Source organism: Neovison vison, chromosome X, assembly GCF_020171115.1.
Source record: "Neovison vison isolate M4711 chromosome X, ASM_NN_V1, whole genome shotgun sequence".
NCBI classification, from domain to species: Eukaryota; Metazoa; Chordata; class Mammalia; order Carnivora; family Mustelidae; genus Neogale; species Neogale vison.
Genome location: NC_058105.1, coordinates 46,568,979 through 46,579,914, shown reverse-complemented (window position 1 = coordinate 46,579,914; position 10,936 = coordinate 46,568,979). Strand labels below are relative to the sequence as shown.

The window sequence follows — 10,936 nt, the reverse complement described above, 5'->3', positions numbered from 1 at the left end:
CTGTCATTGAGTCCTGATGAATTGAACTACTATTCCTATAAATGTTTCTTTTTATCCCTGGTAATTTTTTGTTTGTTTGTTGTTGTTTTCCTTTGCTATTTGCTTCAAAGGCTACTTTGCTGATAGTAATATGAAGTTTTTTGATTTCTAGGTATTAGAAATTTGGTTTGCAAATTACATGAGAGTACCACAGGAGTCTGTAACATCATAACAGCCTCTTATTTGTTCAGTGCCAAAGAAACTTTCCCTGTAGTGGGGAAGAACACCTGTATACTTTCAATTAGCAATAATCGCGCCTCGGATAAACCTCATTGGCTACGATACTGCCACTGCGCAAAGCTTACCTGTATACTTTCAGCATTAACAGCTTTATCAGTGGATGTCGCCTTTTAGCTTATTAGGTTGATCATCATAAGCAGATTCTGGACTTGGTTTTCTATTTCACAAATCTCACCAGTTCATGAAATTTTAGCTCAAGTTTAGTAGCTTGGTAAATGCTCTCAGAGTAAAAACAATTTTTGTGCTTTGCTTAACAACTGAGTTTTTTAAATTAAAATATTTTATTTATTTGTCAGAGAGAGAGAGCACAAGCAGGGGAGAACAGCAGGCAGAGCAGGCAGAGGGAAAAATGGGCTCCCTGCTGAGCAGAGTCCTATGCAGGACTCATCCCAGGACCCTGGCAGGAGGGTCATGACCTGAGCAGGAGGCAGCCACTTAATTGACTGAGCCTGACTGAGCCACCCAGGCATCCCAACAGTTGAGTTTTTGCATTCATATAGATTTTGGCCTGGCAACGTCTTAAAATCTTGTCAACACTTTGATGCTTTTAAGAAGAGTTTTAAAATATTTTATCCGATATTTTTTGGTGAGAGCTAGTGGTCTGAAAGATCAGGAAGAGGACTCCCTCATTTACCATATTTTGACATGAACTTGAATTTATAGACTAGTGGAGAAACCACAAGAGAAGTGCAACAGTGAAACTGCAGAAAGAAAGTGCAGGAACTTGTCTGAATAGCAGTTTTCTCTTATCAATTACAATATCTCCCAAGAATAATAATAAAATCTGATGTGGAAATACATACAAATGTATGTTAAAAACTTTGCACTTGGTGTTGGAGACTTTGAATAGCAAGAAGGTGGTATATGTTGGCTTAGAGATTGAAAGATGGATTTATAAATAATAAATAAATTGGAAAAAAAAGAAAGATGGATTTATTAGGGAAATGTAGTAAGATTTCCAGGCAATGTTCAGTGCTCACTTGTCAAAATTTAAAGGGCCAAGAGTTGGCAGAGATTATTTATTTTAGCTGGTCAGGAGCAGAAGAAGAGTTGGAGGTGAATGGGTTTAACTAAGTGCAAGGGAATTAAGGGTGTAGGCAAATGAAGTTAAAACATAGTTATGAGCTAGTGAAGTAAGAATAGAAAGAGGGTGATGAACAATGAAACATGGTAGGGCCAATGGTCTGAAGATTCTGGGGGAAAGAAGAATTTTTGAAGTAAGGATACTAGAGCAAGTGACCTGGAATGACAGAAGCAATCATTGAAGAGTGGGATGCTCGAAATCAGTATTTTAGAGATGGTGTCATTATTGCTGGTGATAAGGTCCAGAGAATGATGAATGGGAGTAGTTAGCTGACAGGTGGAGGATAAGATCCATGGAGATGAGAAATGTTGATGAATTGTTAATATGGGGTTGAACCCAGCAAGGAAAACAAGGTTTGCAGGGAAGAGAAATGAAGACAATGAACTAGATGGTAAAGTCTTCAGTGAGGGAGAGATAACAAGAGGCGGGATTTTAGATGACTGTAACGAAGAAGATAATGAGTGGTTTGGTTTAACAGCTTAGGCTTCAAAAGAACTGAAATGTGTAAAAGATGAGGAGAGACATAGTCTGGAAATGGCAAGGAAGAGCAAAGAAAGAAAATATATCACCTCAGGCTCACTGTTGCCATGGGAATAAGAGAAAAAATAATAGAGAAAAATTGCTAAAATTCATTCATTATTTCATTTATTTATCTACTAATGTACTCAACAGCTACAATGTGAGAAGTAGTTTGATATACTGTGGAATTAGTGAGAAAAAGACACAGTGAAAAGTTGCTAGTGATTTTGTCTAATTGAAGCTAGAATTTATTCTCCTTTCATGAACAGATAATTTGGTCTAGTCCCATACTATCATGCCTGACTGGGTTTGCTCCAGGCCTAAAATGTTTCTGCCTAAGGATAAAAATAGTAATTGATTTGGAATTTGTATGGTTCTAAAGGAAGGAAAGTTATCTTATTTAAGTACAGCTGAACTTGATTTTAAAATTTAACTGTATAGCTACAGTAATCCAGATAGTGTGGTTTTGGTGTAAGTATGGACAAAAAGACAAACAAAAAAATGATAGAGAATCCAGAAATAGACTTACATTTCCATAGTCAACTGAACTGAATTTCCACAAAAATTTCAAAGTAATCTCACGAGGGAAAGACAGTTTTTTTCAGAAAGTGGTACTAGGACAATGGGATATTCACATACAAAATACAAAAACAAAACTCTAGAACTTCTCTTCACACCATATAAAAAATTTAACTGAAAATGGACCATAGATCTAAATGTAAAATATAAACTCAAAAATTCTTGGAAGAAAACACAGAAAGAAATTGTGACTTTGTGTTAGACAAAACATTCTTAGACGTGACACCAAAGCACAATTATTAAAGAGTTGATAAAGTGGGTCTTATCAAAATTAAACATTATTGCTCTGTGATACACACTGTTAAAAGATGAAAAGATAAGACAAATGTTGGTAGAAAATATTTAAAACCATATATATAATAAAGGACTTGTATCCAGAATACATAAAGAATTCTCAAAATTTTATGGTAATAAAACAAACAGCCCAAGGTTAATATGGGTAAAATACATGAACCAGACACTTCACCAAATAACATATTCAAAATGCAGATAAACAAATGAAAAGATGTTCAACATCATTGGTCATGATGAAAATACCAAGTCAAGTCAGTGAAATCACACAATTCCCCCAAGGATGGCTATACTTAGAGGGCTGCCAATATGAGATGATGGAGAGGATATAGAGCGACTTGAACCCTTACATATTTCTGGTGAGAATGTAGAATGGTGCAGTCACTGTAGAAAAACAATTTGGTACTTCCCCAAAATGTTCAACATAAAGTTACCATATGACCCAATAATTCCACTCCTAGTTATATACCCAAGATGAATGAGAATATATCTGTACAGATATATACAAATGTTCACAGTGGCATTATTCACAACAGCCAAAAAGTAGGACCAACCCAAATGCTCATCAATTGATGAGTGGATAAATAAGTGTGTATGTATACACATACAGTGGAATATTTGCATGAATGAGATACATGGTAAACATAGGTGAATTTTGTCAAGATTAGGGTAAGTGAAAGAAGCCAGATACAAAAGGCTACATTTTTGTATGGTTCATTTATATGAAATATACACAATAGTCCAATCTATAGAGGTAGAAAGTAGATTTGTGTTTTCCTAGGGCTGGAGGGTGGAAGTGGGAGGAAAATGGTGAGTAACTGCTGATGAATTCCTTTGGGGGTTATGGAAATACTTTATATTTTAATTGTGGCAATTTTTACATGACTGGATGTATTTGTCCAAGTTTATAAAACTGTACATTTAAGGATAGTTGATTCCATTGTATGCAAATTATACTTCAATAAAGCTTATTATTTTAGAAAAATGATTCAAACTTAACCTACATTGATTAATAACAAGGATCCATACTTTTGCATGACAACTCTTGACTATATCCGTTATAAACCACCTTTTGAGAATTAACTGAATTGGGCTACAAAATTTTTTTCACATTCACTGTACCCACTGGAACTTTTCTTAAAGGTTCACCGCATTTTTCATAACTTGGCATTCTTTCTAAGAAAATATTTTTCATTCAAGAATCAGTAAATAGAGGATTCGAACTACTTATACTCTCCCAATAAGAAAATCTATGAATATTATTCATTCATATTTTGACTAAATAAAAGTAATCTTCTTACAAATATGGTGTTATCATTTCAACCTGTATAAATGGTAGTTTCATATGGTTCAATGTAATATTTTGGAATGTCACTGTAATTGGAAATATATGCTTTGAATTAGAATTTAGAGAAATTGGAACTCAAATTTAGATAAATATGGTCTTGGAATTTAAGTAACTGCCAGTGATACTAGTAATGGCTAGATTTTCTTGAAGTGTGAGTAAATAAAAACCCTTAGAACAAATCTATTACAGCTGGAGGTGAATAGGATAAGACCTTCTATTGAAGTATGTCTGATAATCATTCGCTTGAGTACACCTAGCCTTTTTTAGTTTGATTTTCAAAATAAACTCAATAACTTTTAATATGCTCAGGATCTTATTATCCTGTGGATTAGAATAATTATTTGTTATAAGCAATGAAAATTTTTAATTGCAGGTTTTAATATTAGGCCCACAGAATTAATGAAACAATTTTATTAGGAATTTAATTGATGTAGAGTTGTAATACTAATCACGTGCTGCTGAATTATGTATTCAGTTCATCATGTAAGATTTGATGTGGTGTGTTTTGGGCTATGAAAACTCCAGAATTTACAAAAGTTGTACTGGAACATTTGATGAATGCATTGTACATTTTACTCAGAGAAATTTCAGTGTTTTCTAGACCTCAGTGTCTGAGAGCACTCTATACTTCTGTATCTTAGAATGTGCAAGTCTGTTGGTTAGTACTGTAAGTCAGTGGTTTCCAAAAGTATTTTAATATGGGTCTCTATTGGCAAAAAATGTTAGCATGTACATCAGTGTATGTATATTTATCTATTCATAAATAATAAGTGTAAAAGATTTCACCATTATGTACATTATAAAACAGAAAACTTAATCCTTTAAAAGGGCATGATAAAAAAAAAAGCACCTTACATGTCTATTATGGCCTATCCATTCTTCTTGGAAGACCAGCATTTTTAAATAAGAGAAGTACATAGAGTTATCCTTGGTTGGGAGCAAGATACAGGTATTAGTCCGTGTGGAAAGGGCAACACGGGAATTAATGTCAAATTTAAAAAACAAGGAAAATAAAAATCATATATTTAAAGTGAGTAATCACTAAAGAAATGATACACTTTAATTAGAAATAAGAGGGTTCTTATATTAATGAGAACATTGTTTTAGTAGCTTGTGAAACCAAATAATCTGTTTAGCACAATCTAAAAGAGATGAAGAAAAAGATATGATTTCACTCATATGTCAAATTTAAGAAACAAAACAGATGAACATAGGGGAAGGAAAGAAAAAATAAAACAAGATGAAAATAGAGAGGGAAGCAAATCATAAGAAATGCTGAACTCTAGGAGACAAACTGAGGGTTGCTGGAGGGAGGTGGATGGGGGGATGGGGTAATTGGGTGATGGGCATTAAGGAGGGCACTCGATGTAATGAGCACTGGGTGTTATATGCAATTGATGAATCACTAAATTCTACCCCTGCAACTAATAATACAGTATATATTAACTACATTGAATTTAAATAAAGAATTTAAAATAAGAGATGAAGATATAATCTCAGAAAAAGAATAAATTAACTGAACTTGATTGAAAAAGAATTTGTAAGAGGAATAATTTAACTGTTAGCCTGGGCAAGATAGTGTTAAGCTTGCTTTATAAATGTTAAAAACTTAGAGTAAAAAAAGAAATATATAGATTAATTTGTGCCAAGTGGCATTCCCAACACAAAGAAAATCAGATTCTTAAACTTAGAAAGGAGACTCTTGTTTACCTATTTGAAAGCAAAAAGGAGATTCAGACATAAAAATGAAACAAAAAGCTGCTCAGAGATGGGACGGCTAAAGATTCTAAAGGTAGATATTTCTGCAGGAACAACTATGGTATCTTGAAGAAAATTCACTTCAGTTTGAGAATGTGGCATTCAGGTTGACAACATTTATACATTACAGATATGACTTATTAGACCATAACAGTTCCCTAATTATCAGTAGTGACCAGTAATGAGAAAGCAAACTGGATAATTAAAAAAAAAATACTTGGCTGAGAAAATGAAGTAAAATCTGACTTTGGCAGTAAATTATGAAATCATTCTTTCACCTGGTTTGATGAGATAAATCATGCAACTATAGATAATTTTTAAAAAGATCTTAAAGGAGGGGAATTATTTTGGTAGATGGAAGCTTCATTGAGGTAAACACACACATAATCAAAGGGCTTGGAAACAAGGTGAAAGCTAAACAAGTAAAAGCCAGCCATAATGGATGTGACGAGCACCCTACAGAACACAATTAAAGGACTTGCCTGCTCAGGTATGAGAGCAGAATATGTACACATCCAACATTGCTAGTCAAGGTTGAGGGACCAGCCCTAGGGACCAGCCAGATGGAGGGGAATAAAGAGTGTGTTCCAGGCAGAAGGGACAACATGTACCAAAGCTAGGAGGCAAGAGAGAGAATGACACTTTCAGAGAACATGATTAAGTTCGGTATGGCCAAAACAGTGAAGGAGAAGTAGGCAGGGATGGGACTATGGAAGGCCTTGCCTGCCCCTAAGGTTGTCTGGACCTTATCCCCAGTGCATTGCCTGGGAAGCCAGGCATTGAGGTATTTTAAGTCAGATGTGAAGGAACTCAGATTTGAGGCAGATCACATTGGCTACAGAGTGTGTTGGAGCCACTCTCACCCCCACCCTCTAGCGTGGGTAGACCAGTTTAGGAGGCTGTTGTCATCATCCAGGAGAGAGATGATTGGGCAAGGTTGGCAGAAGTGACAACTGGGAAGTGTGGACTGATGAGAGACAGTGCAGAGGTAAATGGATGGGATGTGGGCATGAAGTGGAGGAAGGAGTCTGGCTTGGGCAATGGGGTGGGTTGTTGAGTGAGACCCCTTGGAAGAGGAGAGCAGGAGGAAGGGGAAGAAGAGGAACAGTGGGAGGAGGAGGAGGAGGAGCTCAGGCTGAGAAAAGTTGAATTTTAGGAGTCGGTGAGTTGTCCAAATGGAGCTCTTCACTGGCCAGTTGATCACATGGATCTGGACTTTGGGTGCAAGATAAAAGACGTGGGTATCATCAGCTTACAGACCCCGAGGGTGAATCAGCTGGCTATAGGAAGCCAGATCATGGCAATGGAGAAGGGAAATGGGAAACAGGAGAAAACCAGAGGCTCAAGACAGCAGAAGCCAAACGTGTATCACATGGCGTGGAAAAGGAGAACGTTTGTGACATCCCAAGTCAATATCGTTTCTTTCCGTACTACTTTGGTTTCCTGATTACTGTGGGTCTGTGTTTCTGGAGGCCGGGTGGGCTGGGCTGGGGTGGGAGTGTGTTGTACTTTTATACTCCTTGTATCCTTGGGACCTTTGAGGGCTCCTGGTGTTCTTCTCTTGAGGAAGGCAATTTCCTTTTCCTTTTTTCCTCCCTCTTTCGGGCTGCTTATGTGATTCTGTCTGCCAGAGCCTGCTGGTGGGGCCTTCCTAGACATGTACATTAAGATGCAGCATAATCTAGTGGTGAAGAGTGTGGGTTTGGTGTCAGAGTCCTGATGGTTGTCATGGTTACCCAGTCATTAACATGGCTAGTAATTAATTCTTGAGAAGCAGGTCATTGCCAGTGTCTTGGGAATCCTTCTTTAGTCCACAGCTTTATAGACTCAATTGATTTTCTGTAATTAGTGTAAGTCATTTTATCCTTTCAAGCACTGCGTTATACCTTTTAATAATAAAAAAGATGCTTCATAAAGAGAAAAAAGTAAAGTGAATTATAGGAATAAATTTCAACATAAAATAATTTTAACAATAAGATAGTAGCGACATTCCCAGGGACTCAAGGACCTGATTATATCATCTGACTCTTATTCCAATGTCTTGTTCATCAGACCAAGATTGTGCTTTGTGGATCTATAGTATCTTAATATTCTGGGGTTTAAAGACAACACTGACATCTAGTTCATGCATATCTCCTAAAGGAAACAGGAAGTCACCCTGTACTAATGATACATGTGAATTGGGAAATATTTAGAAAATACAAATGAGTGCTGCTTGGAGTCTAGAGTCAGAACTGCAGCTTGAACATCAGAGAATGGGAATGTTGGGAAGGAAGGTAGGAAGGAAGGAATAAAGGCAAGAGGGACTGCTACTTTAACCTCCAGACCCAGCTTTCCAGAAGTTTGTATAGCATAAGAAATACATCAGAAGTGGCAGGGGGGGTTGTTTGGGGTACCAGGTGGTGGGTATTATAGAGGGCACAGATTGCATGGAGCACTGGGTGTGGTGAAAAAAATAATGAATACTGTTATGCTGAAAATAAATAAATTAAAAAAAAAAAGAAATACATCAGGGACTAGAAGCCTCCACTGAGATTTTCTCAGCTGACTTGCGTCTAGTCTATGGTGTCAGTTTCTCCTATTTCCTCTAGTCTATGGTGTCTGTTTCTCCTATTTCCCATCCTCCTCCTCCCCCTCCCTTCTTCTTTCCCCCACTCTCCTCCCCCTTCGTTTTCCTCCTCTCTTCTCACCAGCTTACTCCTCCCACAACATACACAAAGCAGAGTGGGAGCAACTACCATTCAGAGAAGGCAGGGAGCCATCTCAGTCTTATGGAATCTAACATTCCCAACTAAAAAGAATGTGTGCGTGTGTGTGTGTGTGTGTGTGTGTGCGAACAAACACACATTCAGGGTTTAAAGAAAAAATAGGATCTTGTTTGCAGCTTTTTTATTGTAAAAGGTATACTTGCTTATTGAGAAAAACATGAAGGATTTACTAAAGATAAAATAGGATTAGGTTTGCAGCTTTTTTCTAATTATAGAAATTATACTTGTTCATTGAGAAAAACCTGTAGGATTCAGAAAAGATAAAGAAAATATAAGTTACCTAGAAACCTATAACTTAAATGTTCAGTTCTGTTTCAGCAGGTTTGTTCATAGTTTAAAATTTTTTTTTTACAAAGTATTAAGAATTTATTTTTGCTGTTCAAAAGCAGCTTTACTATTTGGCAGGATTATTAATTAGCACTCCCTACTTTAAAATAGTCTATGTACAAATATATATGTACATGCAATTTTACATTTACATTTTATATTTAGCCATGTGTAGTGAATGTCTTCCAATGTCAGTAAATATACTTGTACCTCATTTTGTAAAAATTTGTAAAACAAATTCTTTTCATGTTTCAAATTTTAACTTCTATTTTTCTGATTTCAAAGGTAAAACAAAACAACAAAACCTTGTATAAGTCAAATGAAATAGGAATGTATAATATAGTCTTTGCATCTCCTTCACCTGTGAAGTCTGTGGAAATATTCTTTATTTAGAGCTTGAAGAACATTCCTTCAGAAGAGTTTTTGTTTTGTTTTGTTTTGTTTTTAGGGATACACACATATATTGTACCACATAAATGAGACCATACTAAAAAATATTATTCTACAAATATCTTTCTAATTCTATCACATGCTTACAATGTTTGCAGGTTGCTCTTTTTACTTAGCAATGAATTGTGAATGTATTTCAGTTTAATAAATACATTTTTACATTCTTTTATGAATCACTCACTATTCAATAAGATTTCCTCCTTAGTTAAAAATTTTTTTAAAGATTTTATTTATTTATTTGACAGACAGAAATCATAAGTAGGCGGAGAGGCGGGCAGAGAGAGAGAGAGGAGGAAGTAGGCTCCCCGCTGAGCAGAGAGCCCCCATGCGGGGCTCCATCCCAGGACCCTGGGATCATGACCTGAGCCGAAGGCAGAGGCTTTAACCCACTGAGCCACCCAGGCACCCCCTCCTTAGTTAAAATTTTTAACGAAGCTTTTTTTCTGGTTACAAACTATATATGCTTGCTGTAAAAATTCAAATGACACAAAATTACATAAATTAGAAAGTGGAATTTTCCTGTATCTCTCCCCTCCCTTATCAAGATAGGTCTTGGTGTCTATTCTTCCTGTTACTTTCTTTGCAAAATACCAGTCTCTCATTCTCTCTCTCTCTCTCTCTCTCATTCTGTGTGTGTGTGTGTGTGTATGCATAAAAAATGGGATCTTACAGGGTATATTGTGCAGCAAATTGCTTTTTTTTTCTTAACAATATATATTAGACATCTTTCCATGACAGTACATATATTTCCACCTAATTTCCTTTAATCCATTTAGAGGATTCCATTGTTTGAATGTACAATTTTTAATTTAACCAATCAGCTATATACGTGTTTTAGGTCCTTCAAAAAATTTTTCACTGTTACAAATTGTGCTGAAGTGGATATTTTTTAAACTTATCTTTACTTAAGTGTGTCCATTACTTCTGTGTGATAAATTTTTATGAGTGAAATTGGTGTCTCAAAGAACATGCACATATATTTTTAAATTCATAATCAATGTGGTTTCGAATCAATAATTTTAATAATTACATAAATTTTCAGATTTTTGAATAATCTGTTTATTTGTTTAGACACACATATATATATTTACTTATTTAAATATTATAACCATTAAATAAATACAAAATTGGAAGTGATAATTTAACCTATCATTCAAAAATAACCATCATTAACACTTACTGTATAGCATTCATCAGTCTATCCATATACACAAGGAGGAGAGATACTGTCTAGGTAATAATTTTATAAATATTGGTTATTACTATGTGTGGATTTTTAAACAAAATATTGGAATTTTATCTGATTTAGCTTAAGTTTAATTGAAATGAATCTATAAACTATATTGAACTTTAGGTATATATCATTATATCTTAATTTTTTCCTCTGAAAGATCTCACCAAAGTTAAGAATTAATATGTGAATACAGTTTGAAGTCTTTATTTTTAACTATGTATTTTTTATTTTAGCAACAGTTGAACTCTTGCTACAGAAATAATCTCATGTCTAATATGTATTACTTAAAATTTTAATTT

The 10,936-nt window shown here is 35.2% G+C and overlaps 1 pseudogene; it reads right to left on the bottom strand.

Moving 5' to 3' along the window:
- Positions 1-217: 217 nt before the first annotated feature.
- On the bottom strand, positions 218-341 carry LOC122897738 (annotated as a pseudogene).
- Between the last annotated feature and the right edge of the window lie 10,595 nt (positions 342-10,936).